Raw genomic sequence first — 21,041 nt, forward strand, 5'->3', positions numbered from 1 at the left:
TTAGCACCAGGGAAATGGTAAAACCAACATTTTTGTGTTTATGTGACGAGGACCTTGATCTGTAATTTAAGCCATTTGTTCTGAAATTTAAATATTTTTGAAAAATAAGAGGAAGTCATTTATTGAGACAAGAAATGTTGCTGCATGACAGAAATGACCTTGTTAATAACAGGACATCTTAAAACCCTGTGTAGCCAAATACTGGATGATACTGGATAGTTTTTACGAGCACAACTTCAAATCGACCACAGGAGGGAGTCAGAATCAAAGACATGAACTTTGCGCCAACCTTTTCAAATCTCACAGGGCGCTTAATTGTGAGGTCCGTGCAATAAGTGGGCACTGAGTCTACTACTGCATCCTGTAAACATATGAACTCAAACTGCATCAGAAACCTGTGCATAATTTAGCCTACACGTTGACAAAAGCTCTGTGTATATATGTGTCTGAACTGAGCCGGTGTGCGGAGGATGGAGGGCGGACTAGCTCCGCCCGTCAGCCGTGCGCCTCCTCAGCCCTCATTCAAAACAGAACACAGCTGTTGGAGGCGCATCGTCGTGTCCTGAACGTTAGCCTAAAAACTGTTAGCTGTCTGCTCCCGTCTCCTGCTGGTTTCTCATGTACCCGCTGGAATACCGGAGGAAGAAAGAAGAAAACGGCGCACTTTGGTGAGTTACAGAGCAAAACGAGTTAAAGTTTGCTTTCGTTTGTGATATATCATTTTAGAAACCCCCCCCTCATGCAGCCGTCGAGTTAGCAAGCTAACGTAACGTTAAGCCCCACGAACGGTTTGGATGTGTTTGTTTTCATATGCAGGATGCTCCGTTATCAAAGTGCATCGACATCCATCAAGAGGAGGGGACAAGGAGATGAGAGAGAAACGATAATACTTGCCCTTATTTTTGTGAAGTAGACAATCTGTAGCTGGGTGCAGAGGTTTATTTAAGCCACTATTTAATTTTTTCCTCCACCCACGTGAAGACACGGCCACCCCACCGCACACACACCGAGAGGCAGCACCGAGGAGTTTGATTTAATGCTAATAATAAATCATGCGCTCCCTCACGAAGCTAAGTTGGCTAACGATTCAAGCTAGCAACAACACGCTAATATGGGAACCTCTGAGAAAAAGAGTGGTGAGAGTCAGTGAGTTAGCAGTTTATTATTCCTCCCTTGCAGTTTGTTTACTTTAGTGGCTACGGGGTTAGCTTCTGTTTAGGCAAACGGGGGACTTTATGTCCCGTTTGTGCTGTTAGCCCCACAGTCATACCCACTGCAGGCGCCCTGCTCCGGGTAGCTCATTGGCGGTGAACCCCCTGCTGCACAGTTGCCCTCCGGGGAGTGCTTTGGGTGTGGCGTGGGTTCACCCACGAACAATACTGTGTACAGCAATATCCTGTCTTCTCTCAACCATAGCATATCTCTGCTATAAAATAAGCACAAAAGATGAGTTGTTGAGGTGTTATAAGTCTGGGAAAGGGGGGACCAACAGTTCTCAACCTCAGTGAAATTACTTCCTTAAGAGGAAACTGTCAGAGCAGAAGAGGTTGCCTCTAAGTTCAGCTTGTAGTGAGGTGTTTCCTCAAATAATGTACTCACATCTCATCAACAAGTCAACCAACAAGCTGTTTGATTATTGTTTTCCTCCATTAAGGTAATCCAATTTTCTGATCAATAATAATAGTTTAAAGGTACAGAGTGTAGGGTTTAGGAGAATCTAATGGCAGAAATTATATATCATATCCATAAATGTTTTCATAAGTTCATAATCACCTGAAAACAAGTATCATTGTGTCTTTGTTACCCCAGAATGAGCTGTTTATAAGAAAAAGCTCTTCTTTTTACAGATTATCAGCCTGGTTGATTATTGGAGCCAATATTTGGCATTTTGCCGATTATCTGTATCTGTGTTTTACTGATCACCAATGAATTTAATTTATAAAAAAGTGCAAAGAAAGTGTCAGCGTAGGAGGGACTTTCACTTTGCAAAACCCCACGGAGCTGTTTATTTTTTCATTTCTGTTGAAATTTTTTTACTTTATTAAAAAAAGTTTCTGGGGATTTGCTGTATATGTTAGTGAAAGCTTCAGTTCTGATTAATAATTTACTCAAGGCATTTAAACAAAGTTTTTTTTGTTGAAGTTTGTTATATTCCAAATTCTAAATATTGACAAAGATTTCCATTTTCATTGTAAATACACATCAATTCCAAATATTGGTTATTGTTCTCATTAACTACTAATAATAGGTGTCGTATTGACCCTGAAAAACCAATATTGGTCTGCACCTAATAAACAGCATGGCAGACCCCATGGATGAGGACCCACTCTTTATGTAAACTGTTAATTTTAAGGTTACAAAAACACAACAGTACTTATTTTCAGGTGATTATAAAGTAATGAAAACATAGTTATGGATATTATATGCAATATCTGCCAATAGATGCCCCTCAAAACTTACACATTACACCTTAATTTTTAAATGAATCTGTGACAATGGCAATTTGTCATTGTTCCCTGAATTTCTGAGGTCAGGAGTATTCAGAGATATGTTTTTGTACTGGGAGCACACACACTTGAGTGGGCCAGCTCTATTAGCTGTCAAGCGCAATTAGTTTTGATTCAAATTCACGTCTTTTTCACTATAAGGCCGCCCCTTTTTTCTTATACAAAGCCTCCCTCTGCTGAAAACTCCTATCTAACACAGTCTTTGTCAGTGTCTTGCGTGACGCTGCTGTTGCTCGCGCCTCGCTCCCCATTTTAACTGAGGAATGTTCCATATCGATATTTAGTGTGGTTGTTTGGAGCTGCTGTTCTCAACACTTAACATATGACCCAGAGGTCACTGGTTCACACTCATGACTGGAATGCCTTTACAGTGCTGTGGTGTCATGTTATGCAGTAAAGACTGAAACTCATTTGGCTTTAGCAGTCCTCTTCAACGGTAAAATAGATGCGTAATTTATCTGTTCACCAGATAGAGTTGATAGTGTGTTAGTTCCAAAAGGACTGTTTGATTGAGTGGTTAGATAAAACTCAAGTTAAGACCAAAAAGGGAGATGAAACCTAATTATTTCCAAATGCTGGAGGTCCTCAGTCTGTCCATATGTCAGAGAAGGAATCTGTCAGGAATTCCTCTTGGTTTTTACTCCGTCCAATTCAGGCTAAATGTGGGAGAGAAATTGTTATGGATTATCAGCGAAAGTTTCACCCACAGGACAGTGGGTGCAAGGGTCCATCTTTAGTGTTTACTCATGTAGTCTTTGTACAGCAGCTTAGGTTTTAATCCAATAAAATATGGTTGATTCAGTATTGGAGTCAGCATGTCGAGTCCCAGTGTCCGTCTTAAGCAACACAAGTCCCATCTGTACGCCTATTTACAAACGCAGCGTAGAATTATCATTGTGTGTTTCGGGGTTTATCCTGTTCTTCGTCTCTCTCTTCCTGACTGTAAACATAAAGAGTCACGTTGCAAGTCTGTTGCTTGCCAACAGAAACAGTTTGAGCGCCCAGAGGATATGCCGAAGCCGACTTGGTCACAGAGTGCTGCTCTTAATTTCAGTTACATCACTGTGAATATAATACATAATTATTTATCCCTAAATGTCTTTGCAATGACGCAAGCCAACTCTTCTTAATTGAAACATTTGGTCAAGTTCCAACCGGAGGAAGGATACCATTCAGAGGATTTACCCTCACAGATGCATTTACAGTTTTCCATCTCTGAATCATTGAACCCACTTGGATGACTCCCCTCAGAGTCATTTGAGCTACTTTTTAGTAACCGTCCCTCTGTAACTTTACATCCCGCCTCCACCTTCTAGGCTGAGCTAATCCCAGAGATGCCTCGTGTACATGGGCCCATCTGTTCAGCACTGTGGTATGGCTGCTCCGTCCAAGGCCTGTAAATGTGATTAGTTAGAGATTACATCTGTGTGTGTGAAATGAAACTCCCCTCTCAGAATCAGAGCCGTGTGTTTACAAGAGAAAGGGATAAAACACTGAAGGGCTTTTGCGTCATCAGGTTCAATCCCTGGTCTGTCTCAGGTTATGTTTCTCTGCTCTGCATTGCATCATGTTCACTACACCAGTGGTTACCAACTGGTCCAGCCACTGGGTCCAGTTTTCTCCTTAGTTATTATATCAAAGTCAGCAAACAAGAGAAGTTACCACATACTCAGTATGATATGAGAAAGTGTAAATAACACATGGGTTTAAAACAGAATGAGGTCAAACATGTTGCAAGATAGTGTAATTAGTTTACACTAGGGGCATTTCTCGGATTTGAAGACATTGGAGGCTTAGTCCGGACCTGTGAAGGAAAAAAAATCACTGGAATTTTTAAAAAGAAACCAAATGGGCACATGTTTTGTTTTTTTTTTGATTGTGGTGATTTTTTTTCCTTTAAAAATATTTGGTGACTTTTAACACTTTGGCTTTTTCTTTGGGGTAGGGTTAAAACGGTTTGGCAATTAATTTTTAAATTTTTCAAATGTGATTTTCTTTTTCTCTAAAATATTTTGGAGAGTTTTTTTTTTCTCAAAACATTTTTGGTAAAGTTTTTTTCTCTTACAATTTTTGGTGATTTTTGAAGAAAACATGCCTTCTAATACTGCAGTCACAGGCAAAATGATGCTATTTTTCAAAACCAGAAACTATAAAAACCGAAATAATTCGTTGGATTTCCAAATTTCTGACTGTCCTTGAACTGTTTATTTGGGGTGCATTTTCCCTGTCAATCGAAAACAAATATTTGTAGCTTTGGGGAGGGTCAAAATAGAAAAACGGCCACCACCCTCTTCTTATAAATAAACAGTCCCTTAGGCCTACTCTTATGTTTGGAAACAAAAAAAATTGGCCACATAATAACAAGAACAGGGCAATAAAATAGCTACTGTTCTTAAAAAAAAACCCAAACCCCTCTCACTCTATAAAAAGAAACCAACGCTCTATGCTGCAAATTTACTGCGCTTCATAATAAAACATGTTTTTCACAAACTGGACATGGTCGTGAGTCCCTTAAAGGCCATTCAGAATGCACCCATGACCAACTTTTGGACCACAACCCACCAGTTTGGAACCAAGTACAGTTTATGTGAAATGTTCTTAGATGCATTATATCTGTGTGCAGTAAAATATAGAGCACAGCAGACTATTTGACTTCCCTCTCTGTGTTTATAATCAGTCATCTCAAGCCTCCTTCTGAATACATATTCTAGAGGCGTTTTAGTCTGCATCAAGCTTTTTCTCTGTGTGACCTCCAACTAGGGCTGTTGCTCAGTTGCCAGGGTAACTTTATGCGTGCGTCTGGCACATCCATTCAGCACAGATGGAACTGCGAAGTCACATGTCGTCACACTCTTCCTCTGATGCCTTCCCAGCCTTGGCTCTGTCACTACAAGTGCAAACACAGAGCTAGTTATCTGTGTTCATTTTCTGATTTGGTTTTCACAAAGTCATCTGACTTCTCTGGTACTGTTGGGAGTAATATTAAAGCTCTCTGCGCTTGACAAGTTGTTTTGGAACACTGATAGTGAAACTGTCATTGATTGTGTGCTTGATAAAGACCTTTTACATATGAGGTGTTTCTAATGTTGCTGGCATTCGGGTGAAGTGGGTGCTGTAGATGTGAGCTTGGCTAGCTGACTGCGTGCGTATGTGTGAAAAAGCAGATAAAAGACACGAATAATGCACGTCCTGGCTCTCTCTCTGGAGAAATCACAGAGGCAGGCACTATGTTTCACTGCATAGACTGAGCAATGTGACTTTGTGTTTCATACAGTATTTGAGGAAGTAGTGCAAAACGGCCTCTTCTTATTGTTATGTGCGTTTGCCATGTGGTTCCTGCTGTGTTGTAATCGCAGCTCTTGATTAGGAGAAGTAGAGAGCAGCTGGACACAGAGAGTGTTGAAACAGAAACTGCACACAGAGGGTCACTCGTGACTGATGGCTTAAACTCTTACAGACAGACACACACCCTGTTAAATGCACGCCACAATAGGCACAGTGGCAGCAGGAGGCCTGGAGTTTTGAGAACATTTTAGCCTGAATTTATCCACTGACTGGAGTGGCTCACACATGAAGGGCTACGCAGCGAGTGGACTACAACTTTGTCTCCCCTGCCTCTTTCTCCTCTCCAGTTCCTACCTTCTCCTTTGTGTTATTTCACTCTCAGTTTCTTTTTCATGTTGCTCTCTTGTTGTGAGTGGGATCTGATGCTATTTTAGTCCTGTCTTGTCCGCCTAAGATTTGTTCTGCATAATTATTAGTCAGTTTCTCTCACAATGCCTTGACATACACTACATTTACCAACCCACAAACCTCTGCTTTCTGCTTCCTCCTCCTTTTCTTGTTTTGTCCTCTGGGGACTTTTGTAAATACGTCTCATTTGAGATCACTGGTGCTGTTATGGCACCTGACTTGTGATGTGATACTTCTTTCAAAAATCCCTTCTTAGTATACTTCTCTTCCATTTAAATGAGCTAAGCTTCTCAAAAAAAATCAGTGTGTTTTTTGTTTTACCATGCACAATGCGTACATGGATCTTGTTCATGAATCTTGTAATGTTTAGCATATTTTATTCAGGATAAATCTGATATGAAGTACCTAGTATTTAGGTTTCATACCAAGCCTTACTTGTTAACATGGTTGTGTGGAGTTGTGCTGAGTTGTAACTGATCTTTAAAATCAAGACACAGATCTCTTATAACCTCATCTGTCATGTTTCACTGTGACTGCCAACCAGCCGTTTTATATCTGTTTCAGCTTGTTGAGCAGCTTGAAACAGCATTTGATAAAACACAAGGTGCTTTTACTGCGATGATATTTAAATGTCAAAAATTTTTCAGAGATAGGTGGTGGTAGTTTACCAGAATACTGACTCAACAATGTAATAAGAGCACAAACTTGAGCCATTCTGGTATTTGTATTAGGTGAGATCCTTTTACTTCTCCCCTTACATGCCTTTTGTATAGAGTTACTCTTATCAGGTTTGACTTCAGCATTAGGCTGACTTGTCAAAATATTTGAGGAAACCCCAGGGCTTCCCTGCCTGTTTTTTGGTCAAGCTCATGTGACTGTGTGTGTTATGTAATAGCAGCTAGTTTTGAAATATTTGTCTTAAGTTTTTACTTAGTGTTATCGTCCCCAGGCCCAGTAATACTCGACATAAAACCCGTAAGTCAGTTGAGGCCCGCTGACCATCTTCTAATTCATAAAAAAGATAAAATGATTTACAGCAATTGATTTTTTTTCTTTGAATGTAAGTAAGGTAGTACACAAACAGCATCAAAATTGAGCTTGTTTATAGAAATATTTTTAAAAAGTGCAAGGGAGCGACCCCCTGATAGAGGTCCAGGTGAAATTTTTATCCAATATCACTGATGTTTGTTTATTACTGGGCCCTTGGCTTACTGTCACATTGCAGAAGTGGCCCCAGGCAAAGCAAGTTTAGTAGCCCTGCCCTTGGCTTTGTCAGTTATTATCCGTCATGTAAGACTAGACCAGGACTTGACATTGAACATTTCTTTGTGTCAAATTACTGTAAACTCTCTGGGTAAGTCAAGATCATCAACCACTCAGAGTACTGTAACATTTTTAATACTTCAGTTATATGCAGACTTGCCTGTTGTAAGACTTTATGCCTGAATTGTACTGCGCGCTCCCCTGGGCTGTGAACAGATGCAATTAAAGCCAAAAAATGGCAATGTATTGATCAGTTTGTATTGTGGCTGTTTGTTATGCTGGTTCGAGAAAAAGGGGAAATGTCTTACTGAACTGGCTTTATTCAAATTCATGCTTGTCCACCACCCTGACTGTTGTCTTTCATGTCTTTTCATCTGTGTCCATGTGCATCCATCCAGTGTATGCATGTTGTTGTTTTTTGGTTTTTTTAATAATCTGTTTTCAGCTCAGTATCAGCCCAGCTCACCCAGCTTAAAGGCTGTGTGCTGGTGTGTCATGTTGTAGGAGTTTGAGGTCATGAGGACACGGGTCAGAGGTGAGTTAAGGGACAGTGCCGTAGTAAAAGGGCCCAGCCTTTAAGGCATGCAGAGTGTAAGCTATGGTGGTCTCGTTCAGCGGGACACTTTCAGGCGGGTCTGTCGCGGCCTGTGTCATGTGGCTCTGCATATCTGGAATATTCTCACCAGAGGAAGTTTCACATGACCAAAGTATGAAGCAAAGCGGAAGTCTGCTTAAAGGAATATGTTAAGATATGTGATTTTGCATCTTATCAGCATAAAAGTCATTAACCTAGTTTTAAGTGTAGAGGTTGACAAATATTCTGAAAGGCCCTGGCGCACCAAGCTGACAGTCGGCCGTTTGTGAGTGTCTGTCGGCCTAGTCACTGTAATGTGTCATGCATTGGTGGCCCTCAGTGCTAGTTTGCTCGTTGAATCGGTGTCTGCAACAAGGGAGCCAGATGATAAATAAAATCACTCTGATTGGCTGTTCAGCTCAGCATATGAGAAGAGACACAGAAGTGAGCAGGGTTCCTGTGGATTCTTAAAAAGTTTTAAAAGACATTGAATTCATTTATCTAAAATAAGGCTTCAGTTGGTATTAAATCGATTCAGTTAATCTTTCAAAAATCTTAAACATACTCAGACATGGGAAGTAGGTTTTTATTCATGTTTTTTCTGACATTGCATTGTTAAATCTCAAAATAACCAGTAACTAAATAACAAGTAATTAATTAATTAATTTTCTTTATCTCGCCATGATGGGAATCCAGGCAGTGGAATGTCACATGCAGGTTGAGCAGCACAAAATCGTTCAGAAAACAGGCCAGAAATGCCAGATATCTCCCACTTCTGTAGGTAAACCAAATAGATACTTTTATGATAATAAAATATGTGCATCGTCTTTCATGTGTTCCACTATTAAAAGAATTTTTTCCCCAAAATATTATGCAGATAATTCAATTTTTTGGCCAGACAAAAAAGTCACGTTTTATGTTGCAGTAAACATTAGGGCAAAATAACAGGAACCCTGACTGAGGAAAGTAAACAAAGGGCTAAAGTCAAGAGGGTGTGAGTTCAAAACAAAATTGTCATATAAGGTAAGATTACTTTTTTTTATCCACTGAGCTCTGTAGCAGAAACATTTCGTAGTGGTTTGTGTTGTTGGTAACTGGCGCATGGTAAATATGCTTCGTTCTTTCAACATTGGTTGTGTTGTTGGCTAACTACCGTCAGGACAGTCCTCTGGTTTCCCTTTTTGAATGACAGTTGCCATCATTTGCTGGTATGGAGGAGTATTTCTGCAAGTGCAGAACATACATGCTTATTGGCTGCTGGCTGTAGTCCTGTGTTCATGTGCAACTTTTTGGCCGTGACATAAGCGAAGTAAGGGGCTTTTGTCACTGTTGGTACTGTGATGTCGGTTTGATATGTCCGTACCTTAAATGTGGTTTAGATTGGGAAGGAGAACCCTGTCATTTCTGCCATTGACGGTGGACAAAATATCAGGAACGCAACTCAGTTTCATGCAAGGCTGTGAAATAGCAACCGAGCGTATTTCCAGCATAATCAATCACACCACAATTTATGAACTTCATCCTCCTTCTGTAGTGTGTACTCACATTCGTGGTATTTAAAATATGCCTGAGCTGTAAGTTGTATGATTTCTGCTCTTAATGTACTAGGCCAAATCTTTGTGTTCAGGTGTTTTGATTGAAACGGATGTCGGGGCTATTGTTCTGTTTTGTTCTACAGATACAGATTGAGGATCAGACCATAATCCCCCTCCCACTGGCCCAATACGTAAACACAGAGATGCCGCACCCTTCCACTTCCCCTGCATATTGTCCTGATCCACCATGTCTCAGAGACAGGGCTTTGTGGTCTAGCCTCATCTATCTGTCTAAACCTTGAGTGTTTTGGCCTGGAAGTCTAACTGTGAGCTGAGCCTTGGCTGTGTCATGGAAACTTGTGAACTTGGTCCTGAACTCTGCCAAAGACAATAGATCAGATACAGACAAACATGATTTCACCTCTCGCTCCTTCTCGCTCCTCTTTTGTGTATTCTTGCATTTGCTCTCCACCGTTTTTGCAGTCTCTCCTCACCACCAAACAGACCTGTCTTATGTACTCTGTTGGACTTTTGGCCTTTAAAACGCAGTGTATAAATATAAAACCTCATCCTCCGCACCTGTTCTGCACCTCTCTCTTTTTTACCGTCCAGCATCTCTTCGATGAATGAACAGTGATGATTCATGTCTTAAGAAGACATGTTTCTCAGTGTCATCACAAAGAATTTGTCTAGATTTGTGTCACTGAGACAACCTGTTTCCTGTCTCCTTTGTCAGGTTTCCCACAGGTCGGATCTTGACATGCAGACAGAGACATGTGCTCACATGCCTACAGTTACACACTTCACATCACCAACTGTCAGACTCGCTGTTAATTCATTTCATTCACACTATTTTTGCCTTTAAATGTCATGTGAGCTCATGTAAGAGAACAATAAAGTTATTATGCATTTCCAGACAAGGCAGTTAGAGAAGAAGCACAGACTGTACCAAGCACAATTCACATGTGATACCAACAGGAGGAAAGTTTGTTTACATCCAAGTGTTATACAATTTAAGAGTTTTTGGCAAAGAAAGTAAAAACTGGCTACTGTTACTATATGAATAAGAAGATGCGACACTCCAAGAGTTAAAGCTATTCAGTTACATCTGCCCACATAATATGGCATTTATACAATTTTCATGAATTAATTTCCTCCCACCACATATAACAGGTGGAATTTATGTCTGCTCCTTGTTTGTTATAATGTTATGTAAAGAATATTTGCAATATTTATGAATATGTTAAATGCCTTACATTTTATGTATAATTTTGTTTGTGCAAACTCAACACGTCATTCTTTCAGACCAGTGGAGGGAAAATTATGTACAGATGTGAATCTTATTACTGCAAGCTCAGTGCGTGATAGAGATTGGCAACCAGGATTGGGCAGTATGATTGGGTGGCGGAAGAAATATGTCCACAGGTAGAGATTTGGCAATACTGTTTCTACCACGGGAGCAATTTGTGGCAGTCTATCTAGTAAATCAGAGCTGGATTCTCACGTAATCTCGTGATTCTAGTACCCAGCTCATAAGCGTTATTATGGATCACTACCTTTCTTTGCAAGTTCCACCCTACTGTGTAGCTGTGATTTGCTAGTATAAGCCCAAGGTGTGGGCGATATATGGAGTATACTTGATGTATCGTGGCTTGTTCCACATCGGATATATAAAATGACTATATTAAGAACATCGAGTATAAATTGTCACGTTTTTTTTTAAAGCCATGGGCATTGCAGTTCTCTTGTTCTCCACACACACACACACACACACGCAAAGCAGGGCTTTTGCAGCGCTCCAGACCGTGACTATTTAGTCATATTTTGCGACCATGGAGCACTACTGCGATTTTCAAGTACTATTAATACATGAACTGCAGAGCTGTTAGTTTATTTCAAGCTGACAGTGAATAAGTCGTGTTTACGATGCAGCGGTAACTCTCTAACTTAATGAGTGGTAGTGGCGATAGTGTGAGGAGGTGAGGCGGGATGTTTGTATTTGCAGAGCTTTTGCAAGCACCTGTGTGACTTGCACATATTAGTAATATATGCACTGGAGAGCTGTTTGTTTATTGCCTGCTCACAGTGGATGAATCCTCACGGTTAAAGGCGCCACGGTATCTGTTTAACTGTCTGCTGACGCTAACATCCAACTGTCAACTAAGCCCACTGCAAAAACATTGTCAGCTTCAGCCTGAGACGAGCCCAGTCCTTCAAAATAAAAGCACCATGGGTCCCGCTCTGATTTATTTAATTATAGCAATACGTTAAAAATTCCATTATAAAAGTATTTATTTAACTTCCTTATAACAATATTTTATGATATGTTATTATAACAATGGTGTGTCCAATTTTATCATTTGGCAGCAGTTACTTTATTTAACTTTATTTTAACTGCAGTTCATTCAATATTTATTTAGTTCAGTAGTTGGTTAGCATAGTTTAAAGGACATTTAAAAACATCATATATTTTGTGCATTGCGATGTAGCCTTAAATATCATAATAATGCCATAATGCTTAGCCCAAATACAGTATGCAGCTACCATGATATATACATATATGACATATACTGTGATATAAGATTTTGGCCACATCACCCACCCTCACTGGCAACTGACAGTGACAAGCTTCTAGAAAGACTTGATAGACAGGCCTAAAATTCAGGATTTGTATGTGGAAAGGATAACCTGAACGTTTCCTTTTGTCTCATCGTTAGAATCGGACAAAGCTGGGAGGGCGGGAGGATTTTGGAAGAGAAGAGGGAGGGCGACATTGCCGCTGGAAACAATGTCTTTCCTATTTTTAGTCAATAGATGAATGTTTAGTAGCACATGCATCCTGTCTGTACTTGTCCTCTGAGTGGAGAACAGAGGCTCGAACCAGTGTGTAACTCGGGCACATATTGTAATTTGCGTGTGTGTGTGCGCAGAGAGAGCGTAGCCCCTGGCCATGCTGCTCTGTGGGAGAGGAGGGTCAGAAAAGGGGTGTGAGGGGCTCATTCAGGGAGAGAGGGGGAGAAGGGAGGGGGGGAGGGGAGCAGTGCAGGCGCTGAAGAGATACAGCTGTTTCTCCAGTCTCAGCTGTTGCTCCTCTCACATACGATGCAGGCCCCACTTCCACTCTCCCTCTCTCTCACACACACACACACACACACACACACACACACACACACACACACACCCTAACTGGAAGAAGCACAGAGTGTTACATTGTTCTGCCTTGTGAGAAAGATGAAAGAATCAATCTTTCATAGCTGCGATCAGATGGGGAATAGTAAGTGCTCACCATATTAGTAAAAGAGACAGCCATGGCTAGATTAGGAAAAATCTGCCTCCCTGTTTTTAGCACATTTTTTTGTTGTTTCTCATTTTGGCTCTTCTTTTTGTTGCTTTTTCTGCCTCAGTTTCTTCATCTGCCAGGAAGTCTGATGGGTCTAGTTTCACTTTCCAAAAGGATTTAACAACCTTTTTTTTCTTTTTTTCTTTGTGTATCTCGCTTGTGTTTTCCCTCAACCTCCGTGTGTGTGGGTGCAGTGTTTTATTCCCTCATGTGACCTTTGACCCAGTGAACTCTCATGGCAAACAACTGTGTGTGTTTGTATGGGTGTAGTTCATGTCCCTCTTTGACCAGCTTTGGACAGGCAGCCCTTAAATAAAGCGTTTGGTTTTGTTTGCAGTTTTTCATTCATATTTAATTTTTTTAGTCATTAGTGCCGTAACTGAAATAAAGTTGGCTGAATGAATTGGTTGGAACATTAAACTTTTTGTAGAAGAAATAGTGGAATTTCTGTGAGGGCTCTCTCACCCCTGAAAGGCAGAAAAAGGTTTAATCCACCCTTGCACTTAGATTTGTCTTCAAATGTGTTTAAAGCCAAGTAAGATCTTTTTCACACAAGCTGCATTTACACTGCCTGTTCAAGGCGGGATTATCACGCCATTATGCTGCCTCGCTATTCTGTATATAATGGCCGATCATAAAACGAGGGGACAGAGTGGGCTTGCCTCTGAGGAGGAGGTAGTAACCGCCCTGAGGTCTGTGTGAGACATAAAGCTGGAAAAACGTGACCATGGTCAGCAGGAGTGTGATGTTTTGACGTTTGTACATGGAACCTTTCACAGGAGATTTAAATGGATTTAAAATAATAATACTGCATCTTGGCATCCCACAATCAAAACAGGCACAATGTGCGTGACATTAAACACAAACATTCGCCTCTAGCATGACATATCATGTGTGCGTCGGCAGTGCTTTCTAAACAATACCAAAAGCATAACATCTCAATCGCTGTCATTTCCCCTCTCTGCTATATGCGGCTGATCTTCTCCTCTGCTCGGAGGGTAAGGAGCTCCTGAATCTCACTGTTTTCCCAGTTTGCGTACATTATGGCTGCTTCTCTTCTTTTAATTAGCGGCTATGCTAACAGTTGCTTTTTAAATCTCCTGCAGTGGGTTGTAAACATAAATTTGTTGTCAAAACATCACACCCTTACCACCCATAGTCATGTCTTTATGGCTGTAATGGTGTGATATTCCCGCCTAGAACAGGCAGTGTAAATGCGGCTAGTGTGCTAGTGTTAAAGGGCTTTAGGATGGACTAGAACAAAAAAGGGAAATCAGGGTTCCAGAAAAGAAAGAATAGAAAGGAAAGATAAAAAAACAATCCCAAAGGTGTGTGAGAGAGACCTGGATCAGGAGAGGAAAGATAGGGGGCCCACAGACTGTTTATGCATAGAGTCCAGACTTTGGTGATACACCCCTGGCTGTGGTGAACAGTTTGGATGCAGACCTGGTCCAGTCCACCTCACTGAAAGTGTTGAAAGTTGACACACTCATTCTTCCCCCTTTTTCCTTCTTTACTCAATCCTTCCCCAGCTTTTCCCTCTCGGCAGCAGTCCCTTTGTGTTTTAAGTTGTAATTGGTCGTGTTATCAGGCCCTGGAGACAGGGCAATGCCGTGTTAGAGGGAGTGATGGTGTAGCTGTGTGTGTGTGTGTGTGTGTGTGTGTGTGTGTGTGTGTGTGTGTGTGTGTGTGTGTGTGTGTGTGTGTGAGAGAGAGAGAGGAGAGAGCATGTGCTAAGCAGTACGGGAGGCCTGTTATCTCAGTCTTGCTCAGTTAAACTGGTTCAAAGTGGCTTGGGTTCTGGATTGAAACTAATCTCCAAACTAAATACTCAGAAGTTTAACTCAACAATATGAGCAGCACACGGTGATTTTCTCCGCCAGTGTTTTCTTCTCTTTGAGACCGCATATGCATACACATGATATAAGACTAACAACAGCTTGCCTGCAGCGTGTTTACTTTTAAAGACACCGCAGAGTCTGTGCTTCAGTGTTGGCTGGTGCTCTGCTCTTTTAGGCCGAGTATCAGAGCAGAGTAGGCCAACCTAAAAGAGGGCAAAATAACTTGTTGGAGGAGGATGAGCTCATTGTGATAGAGATGGTAGATTTTGCGGTTTTATCTGGGGGATGGATGACTTAAAAGATAGGTTGAGAAGCACTCCCTCTGTTTTTCAGAGCTGCTCCCTGACTTTCTCTAATCTCATACTACCTCATAAAACAAACTCCTAAAGTTTTGTATCTCAGTCCAAGTTTGGCTGCTAGGATGACCTTGGAGGGGCCAACAAGTAAGCAATCCTTATGCAAAATGGCTACAACATGTACGCAACGTGTGTGGGAGTTTTTGTTGAAGCAACATTAAGACTGTGTGACCTTTTGGTTGACAGTAGCATCAAGCTTCTACAGCCGGAGGTTTAGTCTCTGTTATAGTCGGTTTCCTGTGCCTGGATGTACAGAGTTTTTCTGAAGAGAAAGACGGTGTTGTTGTCCCAAGACTGTAGGTTTTTGTGTGTGTGTTAGTGTTTGCTCTTGCATAATTGTATGGTTTGTCAGGTTGCAGCATGTCTTGTCTCTTTAGTCTGTATCTCACTCAAAAACCCTGAGGGCCCACCTGGAACTCAGTCCTCAGAAATGCTACTTACCTGTCTTTGTGGTATCATCAATGTGAAGGTGAAAGAGCTATACTTTGAGTGGCAGGCGGAGATGGAGCTGAGAGTGTGTTTTTCTAACACCATCTGTTTGCCAAAGTCTTATAGAGTGCTATGGCAGGGATGGCGTTTATTTGTAGGCCAGCCCGGAAGTTACATCGCCTGGGTTCCCATGACAAAAAGCCAACGGAGTTTTCGTTTGGATTATTGCGAACAAACTAACAAACTAACAAAACCCATCTTAAAAACATATTTTACAAAATCACAAATATGATTATGAGTAGGATGTAAATTAAGCTGTTTGTTTTGGGTGAAGAAGTGGAAAAGTTATGATTGATATATATGGTCACAATTTGATTCAAAATAAGGATCGACAGATTATCGGCCTGGCTGATAATGGGGGCTGATAATTGGCATTTTGCCAATTACCTGTATCGGCATTTTATTTTAATTGTCACTGAAAAAAATAAATAAGTGTGTGTATTACACTCAACCAACACCAGGGAAAGCAGTCTGCAATACATGCAAAGAAAGTGTCAGCATGTGAGGAACTTTTCCTTTGTAAAACCTCAGGTAGGTCTGTATTTATTCGTATTTTTAGTTAAATTTTCACTGAACTCTATGAAAAAAGTTGCAGGGAACTTGCTGTTTATGATATCAAAAGTTTCCGTTTTGATTAAACATTTACTAAAGGCATTTAAACAAAGTTTTGTGTAGGAGTTTGTTATGTCCCAAATTCTAAATATTGATACAAAGATTTTCATTTTTATTGTAAATCAGTCATCTCGGGCAAATTTAAGCTATCCCTCCCAAAAAATGGCCAAACGAAAGGTGGACTTGGTGGAAACATGTTCTAATTTGTAGTCAATTTTTCAATAAATATTGAGTTTGGCCCGCAACTTTGTTCCAGTTTTTCATTTTAACTGGGTATTTGAGTTTGACACCCCTGCTCTAGGCTGTCTCAGTCCAAACACACTGCTGTAGATTGAGAAACATCTGGACTAATCTGCTGTGACTAAAACTTCAGATAATATTTTTATAGTGCTGACTCAAAGCAATGTGTCATCTGTTATCATCCTGGGCTGGACCAAAACATTTAGTGTGATTATTGTAAGAATGCTAGCTGAAGATAGGTAAGCTGTTTCAATAATCGAGACATACAGTCTGCTGATTTGTAAAGCAGTTGTGTAACCGATAGATATGGACATATTCACCAGTGGCACTGCAGATACCATTTAGCAGCAATTTAGATAACCTTTGCTCATTGAAAAAAAATGTAGTGTCAAGCAAAAATGTGATGTTGTTGATATAATATTCCAAGATATACAAAATAGAAAGTTATTGATAGATTGATATAATTAACATAAAACAATAATGCTCATCATACTGTTTACCAGTTGTCACAATAGCTTCAATGCTCAGATGGATGGATCTTCATAACTGTAATATTTTGAAAATCTCAATGGTCAGGTTAAAACAGATTTTCATACAGCAGAGTATGCACTTCATCCTGAGAGATGAGAAAGCTTACAGTATTTGTCCTGCCTGTGGAAAAATGCCTCTTACTGAGCCAATCAGCAGTCACCCCAGGATAAACATTGAAAGTGTGATTTGAGGTTAGTAAAACTAACCCATTTAAGTCGAAATCTGTTTTTATTTGGCAATAACACTATTTATCATGATGTAGTAAATGATCCAGAAATTCACCTGAAAAACAGCGTAAAGATAAATAACCAGATGGAAAATGTTTTTTGGCTAATCCGGGGAAATGAGTGCTTACAAGTAAATGTGCTGCGTCCAGTGTAATGTGAAATATTTAAAGGATCACTCCCTCAGTAGATAGCCGAGCAAAATTTGAAACAGAGTAAAACAGGGAGAGAGAGGTTGAGAGAGGGGGATGACGTGCAGCAAAGGGCCGCAGGTTGGAATCGAACCCAGGGCCGTGCGGCGAGGACATAGGCCTTTGTACATGGGGTGCCCCGCTCCACCAGGGGAGCTACTGGGTGCCCCATACTTAGCTTTTTCTTTATATTTTGGCCTTACATCCACATGCAAACTGGGTTTTAGGTCATTTTAAAAGAACATTTTGTAAAACTGTTGATGGACGACGTGTCCCCTCTTCCTCCTGCTATGCTAAGTTAAGCTTACACATAAATGTAGAATTACTCTTCCACTATATTGGTGAACAACAGTGTCAGAATGAGCTTTGGATGTCACTGCTGCGGGTGGCCTTCTCATAAGAGCGTGTCTCAGGCTTCTGATTGGCTAAAGTAAAATTTAGGGTCAAAGTTATCCTCATAACAATTAATCGAGTCGTAAAGAATTTAAATCAATCGATAGACTTTTCAGTGCTGTCAAAGTATATGCAGTATGTTTCTGGGACTTTTGATTGAGGAAAAACATGTTTGGTATTGTTTGAAATAAGCAAAGTTTTATTTTCAAATAGCAGAGAATCTGAAGTGGAACGACACAAACGGAAGAAAGAAATATGCCAGGGACAGCAGATATAATTGAACAAAGTCTAATTGGATAATCGTGGCCTCACTCATCTGTGGCATTGTTGGAGCGGAGTTTCATCGACTGATCAGTATGCTATACATGTTTTACGTCTGGCCCACTGTGCAGGAGCTTTACATTTGTCTTTCGCTTGCACACACACACTGAGTCTCTTGTCTTGTCCAAAGAAAGGTTTTGTGTATATATGTGGCGTATGGTGTCACTTTTTAGCCCTAAATTGATTTTTGATCGGTCTCCACGAGGAGGTTTCACTGTGGGTTTGACTTGTGCCAGTCCTCAGAGACTCATAGAGGAAGACATAGAGATCCTATCAGTTTCCTCTAAACATTACTGCGCTGACTGACTGCTCTGTTGCCCTGTATTGTTAGGCTTTCCTTGTTAATAGTCCGTGCAGGGAATGACCACAGACATCGGTGCCGCTGCCAGCTCCACACTTCCTCTGCTTCCTCTCTCTCTGTCTCTCTCTCCTTTCCCTTTTTTGCCACACTCATCTGTCACCACGCTCAGGTCGCCTAGTCCTTAGCAGTTGAACTTGGGCTGGGCCGCCTGCCCGCTCCCATTTGGGCCACAAATCAGGCTGAGGCCAGCACACACACAAAAGCAGACATACTCTCAAACTGTAGGCCGGTGCTCTATCCACACGTGACAGCCTGCTGCTCTGGGGCACTGCCACATGCCACTACTCACAAACTTGGCATCGTAGACTCTCTTTGGTTCAATTCATAGATAACTAGATACTATTTAAAAGACTGGTTGGGTTCTTGAATTGGCTCTCAGTATAAATATTTTTTTATTGTGTAATTCAGTTTGATTGCTGCTTCGAGCTATAGGCTGGGCTATCAAAGGTAGGCGTTATCTAGGTCTGTGAAAGTTGTACGTACCAAGTGTGTATGTGTCACTGGGAGATGTGCCAGGAGAAAAGACAGAAGCAGGGCCTGAACAGCCTGTCTGTATAGCCTGAGCTCTAATTATCAACCCAGAGAGCTGTAGGGATCGAGGGAGAAGGGAAGAAAGAGTGTGTGAGCGAGAGAGAGAGGGAAGTGTATCTAAAAAAAGCCTAATCACACCCCACGGTGCAAGCTGCTGCTACGACACCAATTTAGATCTAGTGGAATTTCACAAACAGGGTATACGGATCTAACTAAACTAGGGTTAGGTTTGTCTCTTTAACCCCATGAAACCTGATATTGGCTTGATTTTTTTCCCCCAAAACATGGGCAGTAAGCAATGAGCAACTTTAAAAAATTGACCCAACCAATTAGCAGGAAATTAATAAAAAGTTACAAGAAAATTACCCCAAATTATCCAAACAAGACTAGAAATAAAAGTAAAAGAACAAAAACAGGAAATGGCTTGACTAAGAGTACTTAAAATAATAAAAAGATTTATAAATAAAACTAATTTCTTTTAATTGTAACAATTTATATATTAGGTATTTTTCCGTAGAAGTGGATGTATCTGGCACAACTTCACCAGCTTCCAAGGTGCATGGAGAATGAAGAGAGTCTTAGAGATGTCAAAGAGCTCCAGCAACACTTGTAGCTTGAGAAACAACTTTATTTGACTGCCAAATACCTTAAAAATTTGCTAAAACTGAGAGAATCATTAGAAAATTCTCAAATAACTAAGGAAAAATATCTTAGAGAGGTCAAAGAGCTCAAGCAAACAACTTTATATGACCTACACGAATTGGGTCCCTGATGAAGGCCACAAACTGAAACGCGGGGATTCTCTCTTTTTTAGCTAATTTTTAAGGTATTTTTCTTGTCACCTTCTACAATTTTTTTGCAGTTTGCGAGACATTTCACGTGAAGTCGCCTGTTATCTTTTTTCCCATGTTTCTGAAAGAAATAGCAGACATTTTCTCAAGGTTTCAAAGGTTGAAATGCACAAGAAAACTGATGAGGATCCAGATTTCAAAGGGTTAACATGCATCGTCAGTGTTTATCCAGCTGAAAGACCTGCTGACAGAATTTAATTGACTGTGCAAATTTGTGTTATGTGTGTTGAGAACAGAAAATAAAGCTTTCATTATATATTTACATGGCGGTGTTTCACAAACATCTCACAAACATTGAACATGAAGTCATCCATTACACTTAGCAGCCTTTTGTGCACATCATGCACAAATATTGATAAAGGAAGTCACAGCCTGTTGAAAACAAATTGATGCTTGAATTGGGCTTGCACTCACTACATGAGTCTGGCTGGTGTAGCCAGTTTTTTTTTTTCCTCAGCGGCAGTGTGAGACAGAGTGGATTAAAAAAAAAATAGATAAATCGATATTTAAAAATATTTTTTAGTTGCAGCCCTGTTGTTTGTACTGGACAACAGCATAACAAAACTTGATATGATCATGAATTGTATTTAAATTTAAATGAAATTTACTGTATTTCATAATTACTTGCACATATGCTCCTCATGAATTTACATGCCTTTTCTAACAGAAATAGACCGCATGTAGGATGTACAGTAGCCATACCAGAATAAGTTATCTAAGATAAAAGACACATTCTGTGACGCTGTGGTTAAGATGATGATGATGATGAAAGAGGAAAAGAGAGAGTCGGCCCAGTGGTAATTTTAGATCAGATATGTGGATTAGATTGTCATTTTAGATATAAGGAGCATTACTAGCAGCAGCGTCTTCTACACAAGGACCACAATAAAAGTAAGATGGTATGGACAAATGCAAGACAGTGTCACTGTAAAATATTTTGAGGTTCAAAACAAGATTATTGTCTCCACGTTTTCCTGGGCTTCATCTGATGCCTTTTAAGACCCACTGTATCCCCCTGAGAGCTCTGTTTACTCATAAGATCATACCTATTTCACAGACGGGCCTAAATATTCATGTGCTGATGGCTCAGTAGGTTAGATGGTAGAGCACAGCTGCTTCAGTGTCAGGGTGGTGAGAGTCTATGCAGTGTCATTGGGTTCTCTACATATTGATTTTCTTAAAAAAAAA

At 40.5% G+C, this 21,041-nt stretch overlaps 1 protein-coding gene across 1 annotated transcript in view; it reads left to right on the plus strand.

Moving 5' to 3' along the window:
- The first annotated feature begins 502 nt into the window (after window positions 1-502).
- Window positions 503-21,041, plus strand: part of ralgps2 (Ral GEF with PH domain and SH3 binding motif 2) — a 105,105-nt gene continuing 84,566 nt past the window's right edge. Inside the window, exon 1 of the mRNA XM_042484100.1 lies at window positions 503-668. The gene's annotated coding sequence lies outside the window, so the exon portion shown is untranslated. The remainder of the gene's footprint in view (window positions 669-21,041) is intronic.

The sequence above is a fragment of the Plectropomus leopardus genome, chromosome 3 (genome assembly GCF_008729295.1).
Source record: "Plectropomus leopardus isolate mb chromosome 3, YSFRI_Pleo_2.0, whole genome shotgun sequence".
NCBI classification, from domain to species: domain Eukaryota; kingdom Metazoa; phylum Chordata; class Actinopteri; order Perciformes; family Serranidae; genus Plectropomus; species Plectropomus leopardus.